Here is a 21,782-nt window from a genome sequence, read left to right as displayed (position 1 = left end):
TGGAATGATGAGCTGTATGTGTTGTTCGACGACATAGACATAGTCCAGCGAATAAAAAGACAGCGGCTACGCTGGCTAGGTCATGTTGTTCGAATGGACCAAAGTGCCCCAGCTCTGAAAGTTTTCGATGCAGTACCCGCTAGTGGAAGCCGAGGAAGAGGGAGACCTCCACTCCGATGGAAGGACCAGGTGGAGAAGGACCTGTCTTCACTTGGTATTACCAATTGGCGCCAAACTGCCAAAAAGAGAGATTAGAAATGACATTATGACCTCTAGAGAATTCACGAAAGTTCACAAATGAATGGAAAGCTTTGAATAAGGAGATTACTACAATAGTTTCGTAATTTTTGAACCTTCACATCTTATTGTTTATTATAAATTAAAAAAAAATTATATTTATTTCGAAGTTCCGACTTTGACTCTTAAAACATTTTTCAAATAAGCTAAACCGAAAAGTGATTTACATAATTGAAATAATAGAATATATAGATCATAACTCGAATCACCATATTCCAAAAACTTCGAGTTAGAGATAATTCGACGTATGGTGCTAGTGTCGTATGATATCAAGGAATGCTCCAATTCTTCGCTCAATACGGTTTTGAATAAAATGACATACTTCTTATTGATAATGTTACAGAATGAGATCTTTGTTACCGAACAAATATATATCACTCAGATATCTTCTAGCTCTTAAATCGAAGTAATTTAGTTGTATCGCCAAGATGTTCGAAAAAATCGGCTCCAGCTCTTAGTTCCCTCATAAGTAGTTGGTTTCTTTGTTAGCTTTTTACAAAACCTTACTCAACACCCTTAAGGAAATGTTCATTCAGCCATAAATGTCTTCATATGTAAGGGGATGTAAATCTTTTTCATTCTCCTTTGAGTGAAGTCCTTTTGTTCTTTGTATTTTATATGAAGGCTTACACTCTTTTCCATTTGCCTTCTTCTTAAGCTTATTTCATTGTTTACTTCCAACCCTTTCTGTACTCCATTGTATCTCTCTGTGCATTTGTGTGTCATGTGCATATTGTCTTCTGTATTTACATATGTTTTGCTAAACGTTTTTTTTTGGTGGTGTCTTCCAATTGAGTTTTGAATGTTTGCGAATTTCCTGGATTAGACCTATTGTAATTGTCGTTATTGTAACTGTCACTTGATGTGCTCAAACAAACGGATCTTGCGGTAAAGAGAACGCTTAGCCTTCGAAGTGATCGTGAGAATAGATGTTTATATATATATACTTATATATTCCATCTAAAATTACTTTGAGAGCTATCCGTTTTTCTACAAAGTACCAGAATCAACAGCTGAGATCTTGTTTTTGTCACAAGAAATCAATAAAAAGTTCTAAATTTGGCATTTCTTGCAACATATGTGAGCCATACGCTCTCTTCGCAAATTGCAAGCATACAAACATCATTTCAGTGTTACTTTCTGAGAACGGAAAGTTTCAGCAGCTGTTGGATACTTGAAAACGGGTGAACACATATCCATATACTACATAGTAATATAGTACCTCAGTACATACTTAAATATAGTTGCGGAGCATAAAATAATTGCCGTTACGCAGCTTGCAAACCTCAATTTCACTAAGCTTTACAAGCGTTGAAGATCAACGTAGAATGGAGAAGCTCTAGTCGGTTGCTCGTGTAACTTCTGTTTGAGAGAGCAAACCTACTGATCTGCCAAAGCGATCTTTGAATCGAACACACTCTACAATTCGCCACAGTAACAATTCTAAAATGCGTTTAGCTCTTTTATTGTGAGGTACTAAGAAGGTGATGATCTACTCAGCAACTAGCCAACCGGCTCTTCAGAGTCTCATTTGTACTTTCTCCATACAAGTAGATATGTATTTAAATAATTCATTCTCTGCACATACAAATGGCGCTGGAGAACATTAAACCTTACATAGAGAGAATAACAGCACTGAACAACAACAACACCATAACTAAGAGTAACAACTGCAACAACTTTTCACCCGTTATGCATTCTGTAAACGATCGGCGATGAGAAACAAGAATTTGCGAGTAACGCAATTGCATAGAAGAGCAACAGCAACAACAACAACAGGTGCAACAAACAGCACACGCATACAAATACGGACAACAACTTGCTGGCGAAACTCCAGCAGAACCAGAATATCTAAGCCTATTCTAATGTTGCTGCAGCTGCATCTCGGCAACCAACTGCCGCGCGCCCCCCTTAGCCAGTGCAAGCAGCAAGCAACTACAACAACAGCAACAGTCAGCATCTTGCACTCATGCGCCCGTTCGCTCCTGTGCATGTGTGTATGTCTGTGTGTGATGGAAATTTCAATTGCACTGCGCGCTAAGCTAACAATCGCAACAACGACAACAACAACAACGCGTAGCATTGCTAAGAATACTCTAACAGCAATCATAACAGCAAAACATTGCCACTTGTGCTTGCGCCTGCCAGTTAGTAGCCAGCACCGCCTTGCCCCCACCCTCCCTGACCGTACACTCTCGCCGGCCGCCGGGTGGCGGTGGCAGCGGCCGCCAACACTTTGCGCGCACCATCGCTGGCGTGTTTAGTTTATTTAGCCTTTCTTGTTTTTGCTGTTTTTTCTTCGGCGATGTTGTAGAATTTTTCTTAGGCACTTTTCGTTGGTCGCTGCTCCAGCTGTTGTTGTTGTTGTATTGTTATCGTTTGCGATTTTTTATTGTGCACGCCGCTGAAAGTATCTAATTCAAGTTAGAGACTTTCAGCACAAGTTGGGGCATTTGCAACGAACACTCGCGAAAAACAACTGCAACCGCAACGTTGTGTGGCACGCGAATTTCAAACGGAAGAATCGAAAAGAACTCCTCAATTTAATACAACTTACTCAATTTTCTTTTTTTAATTTTATTTAATTTAAAACACAATACAAATACTTTTTTTTTTTGTTTTTGCAACGTTTGTGTTTGCTCGTTTGAGTGTTTGTTTCGTTGAAGCGAAAATAAACGAAATGAAGTAAAACTGTATACGAAATTGTTGTTGTGCTGCTGATTTTATAAACACATGTGGGATTTTGTGATTTGATTCCTGACGGCACATAATATTGTTTTATATTGTTGTTTCAAACATTGGGTTGAAATGCGGAGCCACTTAATGCCTGACAAATGGACTAATAAAAGCAGGTGGCAACCAAGTGTGCAACAAGTTGCAAGCGATGATCCTTACTAAGCGGGATATTTGAAAGAGAAGTGTAAAACAATTTGCTTTGGTATAATAAACATTTAAATTCCAATTAAATACATAAATAAATATCAACAAATATAAATATTTATAAACATCTACGGTTTAAAAAAAATCTATAACGAATTATAAAATATTTAATTACAAAACAATTGACTAGAATTGAAAAAAAAATAATTTATAACTAATGCAGCCAAAATAAGTAAAAAAATGTGTCACTGAATATACAAATAAATTCCAAAAAGGTAATAATACAGTCATAAAATACACGAAAATAAAAAAAAATAAAATAAAAAAAATTATAAAAATAAGATTGTGGATTTTAGTCCACAAAAGAGTTGAACTTCTATAAAAGAAAAAAAAATACAAATTGAACTAACTGAAATTAATTGCAAATTAATAAAACATTAAGTTTTAAGCTTATAAATAACAAAATAACAAATTAGATTTTATCACCAATCATATAGTAGTTAAAACAAAATAAATAGTAATACAAAAATTCTAAAAATAATTCGTTCCAACATAATTTTATAATAAACAGAAAATAACAAAGCAGTTTGTAGAATAAAAATAATAAGTTAGAGATTTAAAAAAAAATTATAAAACCTTATGAACAGCAGAGCTAGTACTCTTTCATTCTTCTGTAACGGATATAATTGTTTTATTTTATTTAATTTTCAATATATTCTAACGCATTTATTGAACAACTAATCTCTTTTGGTCAACTAAGTTTTATATACAATGAAAGAAAGTAATGCAAATTTAAATTTTATAAATATATACATTTTTTAATTGAATTTATTTAATTATATGTATATACCAACAGTCATATAAATTATTATTTTTTTATTGTTTTTTTAATAAAATATAAATACAATTTTATTAACTGAAAATAAATAAATTTTAAACTAATATTGCAAATAACTATAAATACATCAATTAAAAAAAAACAATAAACCAATTTACCACAAAATGATTGGAATAATAATAAATAATAATATATATCAAAATCACAACGAAATAAATAAATATCTTATTCATAATTTGTATAATTTAAAATTAAACGTTAAATATTTTAAATATTAAAATTCTTAAAAAAAAACTATTAGGAAACTACTAGCAACACAACCTAAAATGTATTGAGCATAAAAATTGTTTATAATTATCGGCGAATAATAAAAGACGGCAAAACTGTGCAATATTCCAAACAACATTTCACAGACTCCTTCCTAAGCAGCCAAAATAATAAAAAATGTTAATACTGAATAAAGTCACAATGAGTGCAATAAAAAACAAATGGTATCCGAGACAAAAAACTAGTGGTGCTTTGTAACTGATATGAAGACTGGCTGAAATATCGAAAAATATAACAAAACACTGAAAAAAGCAATATTTTTTTTATCTAAATACTTACAAATTCAATAAAAATTGATTGGAGTAAAAAAAAAATGAAATCTTGTATGAAAAGACTAGCGGAAAATTATTAAGTAAACATTATGGGTGTTTAACCTAAATAAACTTGAAAGAAAGTGCTACGAAAAAGCAAACGTAACCACCCACATTACAGGACAACATAAATTATTAATATAATTTCAAGAATCATTTGTGCGGTTTTCGTCAAAAATAAAAACTTAAACACCGAGCTTAAACTGCACCTGTGAAGCACTCGCCAGTGAGCAGAGATATTAACGTAATTTTTGGCATTTAAGGTAATTTATTATTTTAATTCTTTACAATTTCATTTAATATTACAATAACACTTGTCTGTCACATACTTATTTTTTTAAGCAGAATTTATTACTGTTCAATATTAATTTTGTAATTATGTATAAATTGTTGTAATTTTATTCGATAGTCTATTAATATTATTTGCAATTTCGGGAATTATAACAATAACCTGTCAAAATAACAGCTGCTGTAATTTTAGCCCTGAAACAAATGTGCGACAAATGTTATGGAAGGTATGTAAACCAATGAGCACATACAGTAAAAAATTAATGATTTTCAACGTTCTTTTTCTGACGCCCAAGTTAGAAATATCACATTTCCGAGATGTATACATATGTATGTACGTGAATCTGAAAATTGTAGCAAACAAAAAATCTAAATGATATGTAGAAACTTTGAGTAGTAAAAATTGCTATTGGTATAAAAGCGTTGTGACAAATTATCAAATTGAAGTTTTAAATTCAATGGATAAACCAAAACCAAGATGCCATCTTATAAAATTCATTAAATTACTTTGCACTTAATTTTGCTTAGGAATCCAATACTACCTATATTATACAACGGTACTTCTTTGAGCAAATTGTTCAACCTGAAAGATATTTTATGATCTAGATCTAAAACTTTCCCAATCTGAATTGTGGAAGAAATATGTTCAATTAATGTTTTCTAATTGTAAACGTCGATGTCGTTAAAAAATACCGTCGACGAACCAAGGAATGAGTAAGAAAACATAATGACATAAGCGTAATGCATAATGTCCTGAGCCATCGATTAGAATAGATATAATTTAGGAATAATTGAACTTTAAAATTTTAATAAGGGCCCCATTCTTTATAATTTCTCGAACATATTGAACATTTTATAAAGGACAAGCCGAATTAAGCCGTGGTGTTTCGAACTAGTAACATACTTCTAACGATCTAAATAGTATCAGTATCGGATCAAGATAATATTTTTACAATCGATCAAAGTTTTTGTCGCATGTCAATATCGCCTGGGGCCGGTTGATTTAACCTACATATAAAAAATTTGGATTAAGTGTTTTATAAACTAGTTTCCACCTTAAGAAGTTAGGGGTAGTCAGGATTTTCAAAAAATCAGTTTTTGTTTTTTGGCATTTTCTTTAAGTGTAATATCTAAAAAATATTCTCTGAATTTGAAGTTGCTACGATAATTACTTTTCCAGTTTTTCGACAAATAACAAAGAGCGCTCGGGCACTCCAAAACTCTAGTGTGAAACTTTAAATTCATTTTCTCAAAACTATGTTTTTTTATCTAGTGACAACTGTAACTCGAAAACCGCTCAGTAGATTTTAAAGAAATTTATACAGCTTTTAGATACAGCTTTTTAATTCTGGGATTTCTCGAAACTTTTTTTTTATTTTTTTGAAAAATTTAGATTTTTTTTAGACCAAATAATTATTGTTTTTTCCAAAAATCTAGAAAAAAATTCCTGAAGTCGTCATTTTGTTCATTTTTGAAAAAAAAAAAAATCAGGCCCAATTTAGAGAATTATCCAAGAACTTATGATTGTCACCGCCAGGTGCTTTTTTGAACTGGGTCAACACAAACAGCTATATCTTTGGAAATAGGTGTTATCCTATTCTTATTGTAAAATTCCTGAAATTTATATGCCGAATTTGGAGAGTTAATAACATATAACTAGTCCTTTGTGGATATGACGTTTCTACATCCCAAAAATCATTGTCAAGAGGGACATAACAGTAAAAAGTTTTACAAGAACGAGCGAATGAGGACACATGTTTAGTATAGAAAGCTTGCTTTCAATACTACATTATTATCTTCGTATTCAACTACAACCCCAAAATAGCGGTATGTAAAATACCAGTTTTCCATCAACTAACTGATCAGCACTATATTAACAAATGAAATTAAATTAACAATAGTAGGTAACCGTGCTGTAAATCTGTAAATGAGTATAACATGAACTCATACAAAATTCGAAGAAAAGAACACTTTGTCATTATTCATATGTAAATGCTCGAATGTTTGTATGTGGATGAATGAGCATATTGTATTGCAAAGGGTACAAATTCTGCCATCTTGCGTAGACAAGATCTTCAAAGTTTACAGAACAACGCATTAAAATGTGCTATCACACATTGCTCTTCAACTGTCTGTCCTGTTATTCCCTTTTTGCTAATTTATTCAGGTTTTTTTTCACATGTGTGCAAGTGTCTGTGTGCAAAATATCTGGCGAATACATTATAGAGTCAAGGCAAAAAACTGGAACAAAACAGGAAAAATCGAATTACAACACCCTTTCTGTGCGCTGCGCGTTGCTCTGCCAAAACGAACCCTCCGTTTTGATTGCGGCCTGGGCTATGTTAGGCTGCGTTTTTGGAGTTGGAATTTGTGATTTGAAAAATTATTCCAAAAATAAGAAAAGAAGCAATACAAAAAATTAAAAAAGGAAAGAAGCGCAACCAAATATGGCTCATACAAACAGACAAACTCGCAGTATTCCAAAAAGATCCGCAAGTAGGTAAAGACTTTTGTTGTTGTTTGTTGTACATTTTTGTAAAAGACGCCTCGATTTCACATTTGGGTTATGGCATTCTTACAGACACGACAAAAAGTGATCACCGAACACTGACACACATATGCTTTGTAGATACTTATGCATATGTATGTGTGTGTGCTTATTTGGTAGACAGTCATTAGAAAGGAGCGATGTCTGTAAACTTATACACACACACATACACACAGCTTGCCTCTCCTTTCATTAGTACTTACATTTTGTTATTCATCTTCTTGATCGAAAGACAATAAAAAGAGCTTTGAGCCTAAAAGCCAGACAGTTGAATTGGAAGAATGCACACATATATAGTATGAGTATTCTTATATATACAGACATATGTATAAGTATGTACAAAGCAATATTTACGTACCGATCCAAGGAGCATGACACCGTTGTACAGATTCACATTGAACGCAAGTTTTCAAGGGCACTCGGCACTCCTGTATACTCTCGTCTGTTGCACATGTGTTCGCATCTCTTTGTACGGGAATATTTTCGGTTGATTTTTTTGTTGTTAACAACTTTTGAGCTTTTTTTGCATTTTACAATTCGAAGGTCTGCGGGTTCATACAAACTTCAAGCTCTATGCTCTGACTCAAGTTTATGGTTAGCAACGATCAGAAGAAGTAAGGGTACAGTTTAATTATGAACTCGACTTATGGCAGACATCAAAGATAGCGGTTCTAGTTTAGGCACATCCTACAAATTCTTAGAAATATCAAGTTAATTAGAAATTATAACTAATATGAGAAAACCCAAAATTATGGAGGTCGAAAGTCAACCTCCGACAATATCTCACTTATAGAGATATACAATTTTATTTATGTACAAAAGGAAGAATTCGTTAAAGATATATTTTGCTAAATAACTGAAGAATCTGGAGTCTATCCTGGTCAGGGACTCCATCTAAAAAGTATACGGCAATGTATTAACTACTGACATAGATGCTGAAGTCACAATTAAAAGTTCTTACAAAAATCGAAATACAGATGGGAGTTCGAAACCTTTCACTACAAATCATAATTCCAAAAATATTAGCCGTAACTTAAAATATATTCCCTTTCCCCATTCTTTCATGAACCTGAAATATAATTATAACTTTTGTCCGATATTTGAAAGTCATAGAAAGTGAAGTAGTAGTCTTTTAAAGTCCACATTCAAGTTATAGGGGAATAGTGCTAAATACGCGAACACATTTTCTTGAACTGGAAAATGAAAAACACTGGGTACTTCTAAGCTGCCCAAAATGGAGAAAGCTCTTTATCGTAAGTTCTCCATATGCGAAATAAGAACTAACCAGATAGTGCTTTATAGTTGAAAGAAAAAGCCAACAATTCAAAAAACAGCCTTAGAGACACCGGAGAAAATCAAACCAAATGAAACAGTTGAAATTTTAAACAAAGCTGTACAATGGGCTAGTTCTAAAGGCGTCGATGAAAACGATGTGAATGTACTGACACGAATAGGGGAGAAAGTTGTAGTTTTTTTGTAACATAAGCCTTATCTTACATTTGGTTATTTACATTTCCTATCATATCCATTAGCAAACAAGTAAGGAAAGGCTAAGTTCGTATGCCACCGAACATTTTATACTCTCGCAATTTATTGATGTAATTTTATAAAGATGACACAACTCGACCCATATATTCGGCATAAAGTTCAATGAGTAACGAAAATCATCATAAATAATATATGGGGACTGAGGTAATTCCTGAAACGATTTCACTCGTTTTCACCACCAAGATCCAATATATCGAAGACTATATGCTCACTTAATTTTATATTACCTATGATTAGATATTTAGCATCTGGGGGAAGTTATGACCCGATTTTTACCATTTTTGGTACAGAGACAAACTGTTATAGGAAAAAAATTCAGAGAGAATGAATTACATTAAAATATCTGAGAGATTGACATATATTTTCGGTGAAAAAATACCCTTGGGCTCTGAGTTCTTCATGTTCCTTGAAAAGTCATGGTCCCATTTTGACAATTTGTCCATAAGTAATGGCACAGCCCAAATACAGTATTTGTGTAACGTTTTATTCCACTATATTCATTGGTTCCTAATGTATATATTATAAAGTGAACGAATCACATGAAATTCAAAATTGAGTTATATGGGAAGTAGGCGTAGTTGTAAACCGATTTCGCCCATATTCCACCCGGGTCATCAGGGTGTCAAGAAAGTGTTATATACCGAAAATCATTAAAATCGGTAGAGTAGTTCCTGAGATATGGTTTTTGACCCATAAGTGGGCGACGCCACGCCCATTTTCCATTTTGTAAAAAATCTGAGTGCAGCTTCTTTCTGATACTTCTTCTGTAAAATTTAGTGTTTCTGGGGTTTTCCGTTAGTGAGTTAACCCACTTTTAGTCATTTTCAACCTAACCTTTGTATGGGAGGTGGGCGTGGTTATACAAAAAATCTATTTGGCAGCGGGGTCAAGACCACTTTTAAAAGACGGACGGATCGACATCCTGATCATTTATATACATATATATAACCCCATTTCTAACTCTTTTATTTCTTGGTGACACAATCAACCATTATGTGAACAAAACTATAATACTCTCTTTAGCAACTGTGTTGCGAGAGTATAAAAATAAATATGTTTACGAACAATAATCAAATGTGTATTTAAATGTTTAATGTACAAAATATTGATGGTAACGTAATCTCTCATATAACAGATTCCTGAATTAAGTAGTTATTCTCCAAACACTATAACACTTATGTTCCCGTTGGTTTCAACAATCCAATGAGCACAAGGAACGATTAATCAGTTTTAGATAAAAAGTTCCTTCCACAAACTGTTTAAGATGGATTTTACTAATTTTTTATCTTGCAAGTGATTCTTAGTAACGAATTTGTGTTCTGTACATTAAACTGTATTTTACTAATGATTCTCAAAAACAAATAATATTTTTTTTTTAACTAAACAACGCAAACGTCAGTATTTTCGTGACGTATTTAGATTATTGTAGCTTCGTTTTAAATTCAAATTTCGAGAAACAAAAATTTTGCGCGAAAAGCAACTGATTTCAATAAGAAGCTAGATATTCGAAACTGTACAATTTTCTTCTCAAAATATGTAAAATATACAGACATAGAAAGAAAAATATAGTAAATATCAAAACACTTGTCTTCGTAACAACTCTTGTACAATACTTTTCATAATCTGTATACAAAACAATAAGTATATCCGTGCAAATCTAATCTGTATACTAAAACATTTTTTCACAAATCAATTTACGAGTTTAAAGACGAAAAACATTTCCTGAAAGAACACAAATTGTAACAAATAATTCCGTTCTTACAACTTTAAAGAAAGTAAAATATCCGATTTCAAGTCTGCAAAGAACGCGATTTTGGATTGCCAATTATCCTATGCGTGTGTTTGACGGCAAACGGGTGAGTTTGGAAAGTTTTGCGTGAAAAAGCTGCGTTCCCGCGAGACATATCAACGGCGGGAACCGCGAGTTCTGCTTCGGGCTAAAGGTTGCGTGCGTGAATAATACAATTAACTAAAAGAAGAACAAGAAAATAGGTAAAATTTTCAACAGCCAAAGATGTGCGGATTTTAAAGTTTTCGGTGTGCAGTTTTAATTTGCTAAGAATAAGCGAAGGTCAGTAATTTTTTCTATCGCTCATATATGATTCCTATATTAAGAAGTATTTAGATGGACTTAAGAAGTGTAAAAATTATTCTATACGAAGTGTGTTCAGATGTATGTATGTACATATTTCTTTGAATGAAAACAATTACAATTTTTATATTTAGGCAAAGAAATTAAAAAGTCAAAGAATTAGGGATTAGAAAATTAACATCACAATTCCAGAAAAGAACTTGTGTTTTGATTCAAGAAAATAAAAATAAAACGGAAAAGTTCGATAATTGTTCAAACTAACAGAAAATGTGTTTCCATTACACATATGGAAATATTATAAGACGACTTCAAAGCCAAAATTAAAATGTATCTATTTCAATATGTTTCATATATGTATGTTCTCATATTGGTCGAAACTAATCTCAAGTTGCTGGTGCGTTAGTTACATTAGCAAGTTTGGCTATATTTATCTGAGCAAATTTATCCAAGAAGTCTCATGTTCTTTCATTGTTCAAATCTGCTTGGTTGCAAATGTAGGTTAACCTAATAGGTTAGAATTTCGGGTTGACCCTCGTGGTGGCAAATATCGATTCTAGGCAATCCAATAGGCTAAGGCTATGATAAGATATCGAAAATGTTTCTGTCTATCTCACTTCCTTATACTATAGTGGATTTCTCAATTCTGCAAAATTTGTTCATAACTGTTCTACACACGCTCCCGAGTCAAAATAGTTCTACTAGCACGTTATCAATTTCTACAACCGCTATGATAAGGAATATAGAAGATGAGAATTTAAACTGTTGTAGATAACGAATATTGGATTCTTGATAACTGTTGCAAGGCCCCAGTTGAATTAAGTGTCATAAGTTAGGTTGATACCAAATATCGGAACAATCGGTACATAATTTTTACTGATTTCCGTCGCCATATTTTTCATATACAATTTTGAAGACCCATTTCAGTTTCCATCACCTTATTTTGATGTCTCTTTTTCCGAAATTTGTAAATACTAAAAAAAAACTTCAGTTTTTAAAATGTCTAATTTTTTAATAATTTTCTTAAACATAATTATATTTTTTCACACTCCAAAATTAAAAATTACCCTAAATGGACTTGTGGACTATGCCAACAATTGCAAATATGTGCACAGTTAGTTGGAATCAGACAAATCTAAGTGGAATCGAATATACATAGGTTAGAATCCATATATGTAAAAGCCAAAATTAGCATTTCTGTCACAATCACTATGTAAATATATCACACTACGATGACTAACTAACTTAAACACAACAACAGTAGCAACAACTTATTTAACACCTACAATAAGTTGTCAATATTTGCTAAACAAGCAAATTTAATTCAATAAATTTCGAAGCGTGAAAATTTACCCAAACAACACGCACAGTAACAACAACAACAACAACAACATATGGGGATGGAAGTGCCAACAATTGCATATGCATTGGCAAATACAAACATTTGTGCTGGTACACAAGTGTGAAATGCTTGTGTAATTGTAATTAGCTTGTTAGTTAAGGCGTAATCAATTAAAAATAAATATACGTCATTGATTGTGAATTTGAATGTCAAACTCGCGTGCGAATCACACGATAGCAGGCGGCCAGCGCAACACGACTGGTGTTGCTGTTGCTGTTGTTGGCGATTTTGGCGCTGAAACGGTTGCACCAGTACCAGCCACCCACATGCGGTAGCTGCTGTGTGGTGGAAGGCAACAAGCGAGTGGCCGGGCAGTCGGCGAGGGTGTGCCGGTGGATAAATCATAGACTGTGCTGCTGGCGTTGCGCTAATTCGTGCTTGCAACATAGCACTCGGACTCACTTCACTGCGTTTGCCTGCCAAATTTGGCTAATTTAGTTGTTTGCAAATTTTTGCAATTTGCAGTTATTATACGTGCACACACACACACACAAACACTCGCCCCAGCGGCGGTGTTGCATCGCCAGCATAGCTGTCAACATTGTTTACACGACGAGCGTGTGCATGACACACGCGTACACACACGCACTCCTGCCCGCACGCACACTCATTAGCACATCAACACGTCTAATGACAGTTGTGCGACGGAGATGCTGGCAATTGTGGTTGCGCCTGTGTTTATGCGTGTGTTTGTTTGTACGACTATGCGTGGGCGTTTCAAGTCGAGCAATGCAAGCTGCCAATTGCATTCCGCTATGTGCATGCTCCAATATTTGTGGAGGAGCATGCATGCCCAGGCGCCAAGTCTACTTCTAAGAAGCAACTAGTTACAAACTAGTTAAAGTTGGGTGAATTATTTGAAAATAAAAAAATATAATAATATAAGCAAAATGATTTTCAAAAATGTTTTAAAAACGTGTCTTCACAATTTTACTTAATTTTTATGGCTTGAAATGGAATGGCCATAAATAATGGCGAATTGAAAAGAAATCAATATTATAAGAGAAACATTTAATTATAAAGAGTTAAATTGAGTTATTGAGTTATACTCTAGATGGACGCTAATTGAAAAATATTTGAAAAAGAAATATTACTCAGTTACTCCTAAAAAAGAGCAAAGTCTCTTGGCATGTTTCGTCATAGAGGCTGAATTTTCCGACTGTTGGGCCGAAGACAACTTCTTTACCAACTATAGCGTTGAAGTCACCAAACACGGTTTTGGCATCGTGACGGGGGCAGCGCTCATAGGTACGTTCTAGGCGCTCATAGAAGGTATCTTTGATCACTTCGTTCTTCACTTCCGTTGGTGCGTGGACACAAATAAGCGATATGTTGAAGAACATCGATTTTCTGCGGATTGTATCTAGACGTTCATTCACCGGGGTGAATCCTTTAAATGGTCGCTGTAGTAGATTTCACAAGGATCCATCTCATCCGTCCTTGTCCCGTCCATCGCACTTCTTGAATGGCGGTGATGTCAGCCTTTAATTGTATGAGGACATCAACCAGTTGGACAGAGGCACCTTTTCAATTAAGAATCCGGACATTTTAGGTTGATGCCCTTAAATCATTATCGTAAATTTCTTTGCAGGGGTTGTCATCAAAAATTGGGTTTATCATTCGATGTTCTGTTTGATTATTCATTATGGCAGGTTTTTTATGAGGTGGGTTCCAAACCCCACGCACAACCACGGATGCGGACTTCGACTTCTCACTTTAGCTCGCCACCAAACGGAAGTTTGTTGGCTATACAGAGATTACTTGATCTATGCCCAGAAGTCGTGCGCTGCTTGAGTCATATGAAAAAGAATCAATCCCAATTGAATAATCAGTCAGAAACTTTCTTCACTTGCGTGAACTTCTACACTCATGACCATCCACCCAGATTGCCTGTCATCTGCCTATTTGATAATACTATGTAAACTCGAATGGAAAATACATTTTTGTTGAACAAAATTCCATGGCCTATAGTAAGCTGCTATATTTTATTCAATTAGATTATTATAACCGCATAGAAAGTTATCAAAGCCTCAGTTTTGTGATTTATATTAAATTTAAATATAAATAACGTTCCGAAACATCTAAATGTTCAGCAATTATTTATTTATAAAGAACTTAAAACGAAATTTGTCCTACAGGGAATTACTCGACTTTGTGTCTGTGTGTGGGCGAAAAGATGAGCTGCAATCTTTGGCGCTGTCTTATGCTAAGCATTCGTTGCAGCGACACGCATGTAGGCGTAGACTGCTGTTAGTGGTTGGCGACTCTATTAAAGCTACTCGACATCAACTAATTTGCAGCAATCAATAGTCGAATTTAAAATGCAATCAAATGTGTAATATTTATTTATATTTTATGCGAGCACAGTTGGTTTCGCATTTTTGTTTGTTTGCGATTTTTCAACTTACTTCTGCTGCTGTTATGGTCTGATTAATTGCCCACACGTAATTGTGTGTCAATTGAAATAAATGTGTATTTAATTAACACTAAATTCAACTGATTTCGTTGCACAAATATGGAGTAGAGATTTGAGGCAGAATTTAAGTCAGCATTGAATGTCAATAGAGGCGACCATTTGGTTTATTTGCTGATTTTCCACGGTTTACATTCTTAATTTAATACGTCATTATATCAACGACTTGAAGGATGCAACCATGTTTGGGCATTTCGCTGAGTAATGTATGCCTTTAAGCTTCAAGGGCGAGTGAGTAGCAGGCGAATTTTTGCAATGGTTTTTATTACTAAGCAAAAACTGGAGTCAACCCCTCCTAAAAAGAAAAAAAACATGAAATAATATAAATATGTAATAGATATGAATGCTCGCTTGTTGACTGCTCTCTTGTGACAATCTTTCATTGGAAGCCTAATAGTAAATAAAACAGATTAAATAAATTTCCTTAAATATCGAAATCAGTAATACTTCTTTCGTTCTGATATTCATATGATTATAACAAAACAAGGTGGATAAGACGAAGCATTTCGGAAAGCTTGAATTTAAAATATAATTTAAATTGTATTGTCACCTGTTACAAGAATAAAATCAAACTACTACCAAATGTATGAAATCCTTAAAAAATTCTTCTAGAAAACTTTCCAAGAGTCCTTAATATATCAAAAATTTAGAGTAGAAGTCCTACAATACTTCGTGGTACTTTAAACTTTATCGCAAAACATTGTGTTCATATTTGGTACCATACGCTGGAGAAGGGTAGGGACATATTCATATAAATTTATTACAGGGATCTTGTAATTATGGAACATATGCACCGAAGTTGACAATTTTTATAGCAGGATTGACAGGACGTATATCTGTCCAAATTTTTTTAATTCCTTAATTACCTCCTAATAAGTCAAGTGTTTCCTGGGCTAATATGAACAGTTCTATGTCCGTTTTCGAATCACTGAACTAACTAACCTATAAAGCAGCTAGTTCGCCTCCCTACGTAATTTTAAAGTTTCTGTTATTATTCTTTGATAAATTCAGGTTAGAGTTAGAATATACTCCAGACCTCTTTCGAAAAATGTTCCAAGTAAATATGGTAATGTTATAAGAGAGCAGAAGATCTTGATAACAAAGTAAAGAAAGTTTAAAGTATTTCCTTAATAAATAATTACATATATAATAAAAAATAGTCAAAAATGCTAATTATTCATTCATCAAATATTATAAGCTTTTCCTTGTAGGTCTTCAAGAAATAAGCGAGATGAAGTAAAGTGATTTTTGTAACAAATGTGTTTACCATGAGCAATACAAGCAGCTCTCTCATGTCATATTGAAAGAATATATTTTAAACGGTCTGAGGGATATTCATACTCTTACTTAACATATCCCCAACCCTCTTGAATATTTATACGTCTAAAGACGTAATTGGAATTTGTTGAAACATAATTGGTCCGATCCAAATTTTTACTTATATCGTCATTCATATCAGAAATCGGTTGACATATAATAGTGGTAATTACAGAGGTTACTTAATGTCCAATTTCATCAATATGTTTTTTTTTTTTTGAATTGGCATACTGATTTGTATGAGAAACTATTTCGGCACAGAAATACTATTGAATGTTGGTAGTGCGACCACTTTAGATTGCTATAAAATTGATATCATCAACATGGAGTCATAAACCAAAAATTTAGTTGTTAAATCTCTAATAGAGACCAATACGACGCATTGGTTTTTTTGTTTATTACGAATGCGAATGAACGAATGATGTCATACCGAAGCTGCTTTATTGCAGGCGTATCGGCAAACAATTTGTTGTTGTGATACTGTTGGCATTGTCACATTTTGTCAGCCGTCCAATGAAGCAAATGAAGCAACCACAGAATTTAGATGAAAACAATAACAACATCAACACTAAAGAATTGAGATGATACGAAGTCGGCAGCAGCGGCGCTGAAGGGTAAAGTAAGTGCGGCGCTTGATTGTGCACACTGAAGTGACAGGCATGCAGGGTCAGGTTAAAGTTGAATCATTCATCAGAGCACTTACAAGCGCTGCCATATTTATTTGCCGCCGCTTTCCGTTGCGGTTTAGAAAAGCCTAGCGCTGACCAACTGGCGGACGCCTGACAATTGTCCGCCGCTGACAGATGCAAGTGTGTCAGCATGGAAGCGCCAAGCGGCGGCAATGAACGCGACAACGACAGCTGCACGATTTCGTTGTCAATGCGGCTATTATGGCAGTGCGCGTCATCCGCGTTACTAAGAGCGCGCAGTGCGCGCACTGAGACGTGGCGCGGCTGATTGGACAGCGGCGCGCATAGTGACCACATCAGCGCGGCGTGTCGTATGCGTTATTGAATGCTTTTACGTTGGTTAATTAATCAAACCCAGTATGAACAATATTATAATTAACTGCTGATACTACAACAAGCGCAAACAAATATAGATAAGTATAGCTAATGGTCAGCTGCTTTGGACGCTGTAAGTAATTAATCTCTGTGCGAAAAGTAAAAACAAAAATCGCAAATCACAAAAAAATGGAAATTGCATGAAAATTAAAAACTGTTCGGCTAATGAAGCTGCGCGAATTTCGTGCGAAATATTGAACGCTTTCAGATCATTTATTTCCCATGCGTCAGACAAGTGGCCAAGCGCCGAGCGACGCGGTGCGGAGGTCAGAGTCAGACGTCGCGGCACGCCCCTTACAGCCACTTGAAAATTAACAACGGCGCACTAGTCGCGCACACGCACACATACACATACAACTAAGCTGCGCGCTCCCAAACTCATATGCGCGTGTGGTTGTTTGCGAAAACTTTACAAAGTCGGCTTGTATTGTGTCCTTGAAAAACTTTAATTCGTGCTGTTACTACTTTAATATGTATTTATTGCGCGCTTGTTGTTGCTTATGCGACTCGCCAATTTCTTACAAACGCAAAATCGTATAGTCTGACAAATAAAATAAAGCAACAAAAAGTTGTGTGTGTTAACCTTGAACGCGCGAATTTGGTTTGTAAGTCACGTCTATCGCTTTGTCGTTGTTGTTATTGTTTTTGTTATTTTATATATGTACAGTTTTTATTCTTTTTACTGCGTCGACGACAACGCAATTGCAAAAAGGTCTCGTCGAGCACGCATGCGCGGCGGTCAGATCAACGCCAGCAGCAAGTTGTTATGTACCATGGCTTAGATTTTGCACATTTTCTGTCTGCTTGCGAATTTTTGTTTATATTTATTTATGCATAGTCTGTTTTATTTTCGTTGTAACTTTACTGTTTTCATGTAGTAAACAAGATTTTTTTACTGCCGCTTTTATCAAAATTATAATAAAACATTTTGCTGTCCAAATTGCCGAGAAGTTTTGCGTCTTTTACACGTTTCTAAATTAATGCGACGCGTCTTGACTTGTTTCAGTTATTTACTATGTATGCTGGTTTCCATGTTTCCTATACGTTTTTGCACTAATACTTCTGGTTTGTTTCAAGAACTCGACCTTTAGTTGATTAGTATTTGTAAACATTTTAAATAAACAAACACAACAAGGTCGAGTGAACTCATTTCATCCCATGATTTATCACAGAAAAAGCAATCTTATTACAAAAACTAATAAACTCTGAACTATCCATTTTTGAAAAGAATTCTACCGTTTCTTAAATCCAACAACTGAAGAATGGAAGTGTATATAGCATATAGAGTAAAGCTAAATCGTTAATATTATTTGTTTGACATTGTAGTTTAAACGTCGAAGTTTCGAACTCAAAAATAAGAAAGGAAGGGGTACTAAGTTCATGGGTAACCGAACACCGATAATACACAATTTTACCCACATATTCGGTATAATGTCCACTAGAATAACGGAAATTGTCATATGTTGTATCACTTAATTTTTCTAATAAATCTCACATATTAACCGATATATGCGGAATAAAGCTCACCATATTGATATACACTATTTGTGTAAAGTTTTACTCCGCTATCTTCATTGGTTCTATATGTACATATATATTATAAAGTGAAGGAATCAGATGGAATTCAAAATTGAGTTATAAGGAAAGTTGTCGTGGTTGTGAACCAATTTTGTCCGTGTTATCAGGGTGTGAAGAAAATATAATATACCGAATTTCATTGAAATCTGTCGAGTAGTTCCTGAGATATGGTTCGACCCATAAGTGGGCGATGCCACGCCAATTTTTCATTTTGTGAAAAAATCTGAATGCAGCTTCCTTCTGCTATTTCTTCTGTATAATTTAGTGTTTCTGACGTTTTTCGTTAGTGAGTTAATTCATTTTTTTTTCGTTAGAGATTTAACTCACTTTTAGTCATTTTCAACCTAACCTTTGTATGGGAGGTTGGCGTGGTTATTATCCTATTTCAACTATTTTCATAGAGTGTGGTGAGGTACGTAAGAGAATCAAATGCAGAAAGTTTGGTTTATATAGCTTCATTGCTTTGCGAGATATATAGAAATAACCGAATTAGGGGCGGGGCCCCTACATCCAAATATGCCCGTTCCTAGTGCGATCCTTTATTCCAAATTTTACTGTTATAACTTTATTTATGGCTTAGTTATGACACTTTGTGTTTTTGGTTTTCGCCATTTCTTGGGCGTGGCAAAGGTCCGATTTTGCCCATTTTCGAAAGCAACCCTCTCACGATCCCAAGGACCCATTCAAAATTGTGTTATATGAAAGAATACATGGTTTCGAACCGATTTCGTCCATATCCCATCCGTGTCATCAGGGTGGAAAATATTATGTAATTTCATTGAAATCGGTCGAGTAGTTCTGAGATATGGCTTTTAACCCATTATATTTTCAGTCCTTATTTTTTAACAGAGTGATCGAAGCATTACAATATGGTTAAGATAGATACCACTCAATCTTAAAAAATTTAAAACTGTGTGCTTTTCAGGTAGATCCGTATACCCTGCTTCTTATGTTATCAAAAACGTTAGTTTAGAGCAAGTATTTAGCATTGTTGATTTGAAAGTTACTATTGACTATAAATTTAATTTTAAGCTTCATGTTATTATAACGATTTTAAAGCAAAGGACGGCCGTAACCTTGTTAAACGTCGAAAGAATTTAGAGAATTAATATACGAGTCTCTAAATTCTAGAGTTATTTTTACAATTTTGGTGAGGCCTATATTTGAGTAAGGCTCCGTGGTATGGAATCCTAGTTACCGAATCCATTGGATAAGTTAGAGTCTGTTCGAAAACACTTGAATTAGCGATAAATAGAAGTTAAATTTCATAGAAATTTCGTTCCATAGATTGAACTTTTCGACCAGGGCATAATACAAAATTTAAAATTTTACTAACGAGGCAAAATTTCAGAAGAATCATTCCATAGGACATGGAAGCGAGTAAAATATATGATGTTACACTTATGGATTGCATAAATCAGGAAACAAAGACCTCATGGAATAGACAACTCAGGAGCTAAAAAATAACAAACTGCAACTAACAAAATTACAGAATACAGTTTTAACATACATATAACATACATACAATTCAAACTGTGTGTAAATCCATATTTTGCAGCGTTTTGAAACATTTTATGATTTAATGCACACTTACATAATTCGAAGTCTCTCTAAACCGAGATTTTTTGTGAATTTCGGTGATTCGAGTTAAGGAAGTTCAACTATAATTGTTCCATGGAGCCTCAAAAGCACTAGTTTGGAAGTAGTTCTATTTTGGTCTAAATTCAACTAGTTTCAATATCCAACAATTTAAGACCTATCATAAATTGCACACCAGCATATTTCTAGTGAATTGAGCAAGCACCAAACTTATACAGTCACTAAAAAGCACAAACAAAGAAACAAACAAGTAGTTTTACAAATTTATATCGGCAAGGGCAGGCAAACGCCTAAAAGGCATTTCGCATCAATTAAGCGTGAATATTGTGTGCGACTAGAATTTGGCGAAAAAAGACATAAACACAAAAAAAAAATTACAAATTCCAAAAAAAAAAATAAAAATTGCGAAATCATTAAATTTTGCGAACAACGCAAAAAGGAACCCTCTAGAGAATGTAAACTTTGCCAAACAGTAAACGAATCAACTAAAAAACACCGAAAAAGAACTGCAGAAAGATAAAAAACAACAAAAATTAACTAGAAGCAACAACAAAACGTTTGTAAAGCTAACTAAAACACCTTTGAAAAGGCGAAATGTTAGCGAAGCAAACAACAACAAAAACACGCAAAAGTATTGATACAAAAATGTGCAAAAACAATTACACTAACAACACTGCGTTAGAATTTTAGCAGCAAGCAAACGAAATTAATATAAACATTTGTGTGAATTTTTATGTCTTCCTTCTAATTTGCAAAAAACACAGAAGCAAAAAACAGCGCGCAGAACTTAAAAAGGCGTTGCTAGCGTTTGCATTGCACCGCCCGCCCGTCCGCGCGCCGCCAGCTGCTGCGTACTGCGTCAGCGGCAGCCACGCGCACTAACACACCGGCAGTCGGGTACATGTAAAGTTGGCGCTGTGTTGGTGTGACGCGCACAATGTTTGCACGTGTTTCGGAGCGCCTGTGCGCGTGTGCGTGCGCGCTGCGTGTAAATGTATTTTCGCAAAAATTCCAAACTTTAAATTGAATGAGCTCCAACAAACACTGCTGTGTGTGTAGTAACGCCACCAACTGACACACAGGCGCACACACACACACACATACAGGAAAGCATAAGTATCTGCAAACGCGTACCTAAATTGGACCCTAAACAACTGCTGCTCCAACATTTTTGCATTCTCGCACTGCTCACTCTTCATTTGCGCGCGCTCTCTCGCCGTTGC

At 34.6% G+C, this 21,782-nt stretch overlaps 1 protein-coding gene across 2 annotated transcripts in view; it reads left to right on the top strand.

Annotated features, from left to right (window-relative positions):
• Window positions 1-2,771: 2,771 nt before the first annotated feature.
• The window catches only part of LOC105216802 (sex determination protein fruitless), a 185,995-nt gene continuing 166,984 nt past the window's right edge, over window positions 2,772-21,782 (top strand). Inside the window, exons 1-2 of one of the 2 annotated variants that reach the window (XM_054236147.1) lie at window positions 2,772-3,217; window positions 4,317-4,916. The gene's annotated coding sequence lies outside the window, so the exon portion shown is untranslated. Of the gene's footprint in view, window positions 3,218-4,316; window positions 4,917-10,457; window positions 11,109-21,782 lie in introns of those variants that run through there. The other variant, XM_054236145.1, reaches the window with a different exon arrangement.

This window comes from Zeugodacus cucurbitae, chromosome 2, assembly GCF_028554725.1.
Source record: "Zeugodacus cucurbitae isolate PBARC_wt_2022May chromosome 2, idZeuCucr1.2, whole genome shotgun sequence".
Lineage (NCBI taxonomy): Eukaryota > Metazoa > Arthropoda > Insecta > Diptera > Tephritidae > Zeugodacus > Zeugodacus cucurbitae.
The sequence above is the reverse complement of the archived record's forward strand: the minus strand, read 5'-3'. Positions and strand labels throughout refer to the sequence as shown.